The sequence below is a fragment of the Phascolarctos cinereus genome, unplaced genomic scaffold (genome assembly GCF_003287225.1).
Source record: "Phascolarctos cinereus isolate Bilbo 61053 unplaced genomic scaffold, phaCin_HiC Scaffold_4;HRSCAF=312, whole genome shotgun sequence".
NCBI lineage: Eukaryota > Metazoa > Chordata > Mammalia > Diprotodontia > Phascolarctidae > Phascolarctos > Phascolarctos cinereus.
In genome coordinates, this window is record NW_027555847.1 from 256,698,339 (window position 1) to 256,703,150 (window position 4,812).

The following is a 4,812-nucleotide window of genomic DNA, read 5'->3' on the forward strand; positions in this document are numbered from 1 at the left end:
CACATGTCAACTAGCTGAATCCCTTCATTTCATACAAAAAGCAAGGAAAATGTGACCCAGAGAAGTGAAATGATTTGCCTAAAGTCAGAATGGACTTTAGTAATACAGTCAAAATTGAATCCTTAAAAAAGCCAAAAATACCAAAAAAACAAAAAACTTCCTGTCCTATACGCCCTCTGTTATGCCATGGCATCATTCCCCTTATATTTTTAAGTTTCCTCTTGGAAAATATTTTTAAAGTGTACCCCACAACACTGAGTACAATGCTTTTCTTAAGACATACTTTAATGATTGAGTGAGCTTCTAATAGTCATAGCACTCAAGAACTCATAATCCAGTACCCAAAATCATAAGTGATGTCATTCTACAAAAACAGCCTGTTTTCTAGACATATAGAGACTAAATGATATTTTGCATTAAGAAATGAAGGGGAATGGGTTCTAGAATTTTTAATTAAATTAAAAATTTTCAGATGGAAAAAATGGGGGATATCATGGTAAAATGAACAGTATTAGGACTCAGGCTATTTTTTGTTTTTGGTCTAGACTTTGAGTCTAAGCCAGACAAGTAATCACTTAAAATTAGATTTTCCTTATTTTTTTTTTTGTAAAAGACTCATTCCTTCTTCTTACTAAGATAAATATTTTTTCCCATGTAATTGATCTAATTGCCTTTCATTTCTAACAAGTTCTTATTCCAACAGTCAATGTTCCCTAAACTCCTGTATCTCATACACACACATAAAAAACCTCCCAAAATGATATATGTATCTAAATATAGCTGATATGATATGTTTACATTATATATACACGTATGCATATGTACACACATATGTATCTATCTCTATACAATAAACTAACAAGTAAAAAAGTAGTGATCGAAGGGATGGTTTCAGAGATTCTTAGGAAGACTTGTGTGAATTAATGGAGAGTGAAGTGAGCAGAACCAAGAATGACTTATGCAATAATCATTATATTGTGAAGAAAAATAACCTTGCAAGACTTAAGAACTCTGATCAACACAATGACCAACCATGTTGCTAAGAAACTGATGATAATGTCTGCTATTCAATGCCTCATTCATAAACCTTTAATCTCTCCCTTCCAGAAGTTGATCTTCATTACTCTTATTGTTGTTCAGTTGTTTTCCAGTCATGTCTGATTCTTCATGACTCCCATTTGTTTTTTTTTTTGTTTGTTTTCTTTTTTGGCAAAAATGCTATAGTATTTTGCCATTTCTTTTTCTAACTAATTTTTACAGATGAGGAAAGAGGCAAACAGGATTAAGTGACTTGCCCAGGGTCACACAGCTAGTAAGTGTCTGAGGCCAGATTTGAACTCAGGAAAGTGAGTCTTCCTGACTCTAGGCCTGGCTCTATCTGTTGTGCAGCCTAACTGCCCAATGTCATTGCTCAGTTCTGCCAAATCTTTTTTTAAAAAATCCTTTCCTTGACTGTTCTATCATAACCAATTACTATGTTATCCTTATCCCTTTCCTGGCTAAACTTTGTGTAAAAGCTGATACTTCTACTTTCTCACTACCGTTCTGTCCTCAATGTCTTGTAACTGATCTTCTACTCCATACTGTAGGCAAGCAACTATGTGGCATAATGGATAGCATGTGGGTCTGGAATTAGGAAGACATGGCTTCAAATATGGCCTTGGATATTTGATATCTATTTGCCTTAGTTGCCTCATATGCAAAATGTGGATAGTAATAACACTTACCTCCCAGGGTTGTTATGAGTTTTAAATGAGATAATAATTATCAATCACTTTCCACAGAGCCTGGCACATAGTAAAAACCATATAAATGTTAGTTATTATTATTGTTGTTGTTATTTGTTCTGAACTATTCTATTGAAATTGTCTTTTTAAATGTCACCAAGCACCTTTTAAATTTCCAAGTCCATTGACTTTTTTTTCCAGTTCTCAGGTTCCTTAATCTCTGCAGTATCTAAAATTATTAACTACCTTTCTTTTCTTTCTTTGGTGAGGCAATCAGGGTTAAGTGACTTGCCCAGGGTCACACAGCTAGTAAGTGTCACGTGTCTGAGGCCAGATTTGAACTCAGGTCTTCCTGACTCTGAGGCTAGAATTCTATCCACTGCACCACCTAGCTGCCCCTAACCACCTTTCCTCTGCTGGGTATTTTTCCCCTTAGGATTCCCTTAGACACAGAGCATTTGCATATTCATTGTTATCACCCTCTCATTGTTTTCTCCCTACCTCTGTAACTACTCTGTCTCCTTCGTGTGGTATTTTATACTCTTTCTAATACCTTAACATGGGTATTTCCCAAGTGTTTAGTTTGCATGCTTTTTTCTCTTTTATTCTCTCTCTATGCCTTTAATTATCTCCATAACTATGGCTACCCAATCTATGTTTTTAACTTCAGTCTCCTCCCTGAACTACAGTTGCCTAAAAGACATTTCTATATGGATAGCTCACAAGCATTTTAAACTTATGCTCAAAACTGCACTTGCCTTCTTCCTTTCCTAAAACTGACTTTCCTCCAACCTTCCCTGTTTCATTGATGACATCACTGTCATCATAACTACCTAGGCTTAAAGACTTGGAGTCATCTTTGATTTTTCTCTTTCCATCATCCATGCCATCTGATCCTTTTCCAAATACTGTTAGTTCTTCCTTACAATTATCTCACAGTCCTCTCTTCCCCTCCATAAGATAGTAAGCAATCATCCTATATTAGTCCCTCTTCACCTGTCCCCTGGACTATTGCAATAGCCATCTAACTAGTTTCTCTGCCTCCAGAGTCTTCCCTCTTAAAGCAATTCAAAACACAGCCCCCAAGTTAATTTTCCCAACAAAGAGGTCTAACTCTGCCAATTCTCTGATCCATAATCTTCAGGGGCTTCATACTCTTTAGGGATAGCTAATATATCTAATATATGTATATATATGTGTGTGTATATATATATATATATATAAAATTGGGATATGAAAACATATTGACAGACTAGAGCATTGGGTTAAAATTAGTTAGGTAGAATTCAATAGGGTAAAACCAAATTCTTACACTTGAGTGAATAAAAAAGCAAATTCACAAGTATGATATGAGAACACTTGGTTAGATAACAGATCTAGAGATTTTGATGGACTTCAAGCTCAGTACAAGTCAGCATCTTGATGTAGTAGTCAACAAATCAAACATGATCATTGTCATCATTAAATGAGATGCAATTTTCAAGGACTGGAGGGATGGGTGCTACTACTGTATTCTGACCCTGTCAGACCTCATCTGGAATACTGTCTTTGATTCTGAGGTCCATGGTTTAAGAAGTTCATTAAGAAATTTAATAAGCTGGAGAGTATCCACAAGATGGCAAACAAAATGGTGAAAGATCTGGAGTCCATGTCATAGGAGGACCAGTTGAAGAAAATAGGATTAACTACTCCAGAGAAAAGAAATCTCATGGGGGTCATGATAACTGCTTTCAAGTGTTTGAAAATCTGACAACATCTGTAGGGTGGGTTAGACTTGTTTTGTCTAGCCATGGGGTGGAATCAAGAACAATGGATAGATTTTGCAAAGAGGCAAATTAAGGCTAGTTATCAGTACAAACTTCTTAGATCATTAGTACTGTCTAATTACTTGAAGAAAGTATTACATTCTTCTTCCTTGAAAGTATTCAAGCAGTGGATGTAAGATCCCCTTTTCACTATACTGTGAAAAGGATTCCATTCATGTATTGTTTGGATTAAATAGATGCAAAAGTCCCTTCCAACTTCAAAATTCCATGATTCTGTAAATAAGATACAAATTCATCTCCTTGACATTTGAGGCCCTCAATCTGTTTCCGACATTTCCTTCCAATCTTATTTCATGTTACTCTGCTTCATGAATTATGTATTTCTTCCAAATAAGGGGACTAGCTCTTCTGTAATCTTGATCTGTTGTCTCCTTTCTTTTGAGTTTGTTCAGATCTTCCCCCATACTCTAAATGCTTATTGTTCATTTTTACTTTTTGAAATGTTTTCTTTTCATGTCCAGTCTCAATATTATCTCTTGCGTGAAGCCCTCCCAGATCTCTCAGAATACATTAATATCTAACATTTATATCCAGATGTCTCTCTCATTTTATCCTATCATAGTCTACCTTTCTATAACTTCTTTGTAAACATATTGCAAATGATTAAAATATGAGTAGAGAATATTCCATTTTCTTCTTGTTTCCCAAGAACTTCTGCACAAATTAAGCACTTAATTAATATGTGTTGAGTGGACTAGCAGTTCAACTCTAGGCCAGCCCTGAATAGGCCATATCTCTTAAATGGGATCTCTTTGGAAGGAACAAATACAAAGGAAAATATATACATAGGATATACATAGGAAAAATGATTATATGAAGTAACTATATATATATATATAACTATATATATATATATATAACAAAGTTTTTAAGGTATTCTTTTATTCAAATAAAGTTATTTTGTTCATTTTTATCACTACTGCTTTCCCTTTGGCTCTATTGATTTCATTGTCATTCTCTTTAGTTTTTACTTAGTTTTATTGGCTATTGAGAGTGGTGGATTTGGACCAATATAATAATCAAATTATCAGCTTTCATATATGGTTGCAAAATTCATTTTAAATAACAAAAAATCAGTAGAACTCTAAAACCAATAGTATTTCTCTACTAAAAAAATGAAAACATATGCTTCCTTGACTACTGATTTTTTGGAGATCAAGATAAAGACTGGTCCTATGATTTCATTGGTATAGTGAATTCTAGAATGAGGAAATGTCCTCAACAATGTATGTTGACACTTTTTTGGGACTTGTCCACTT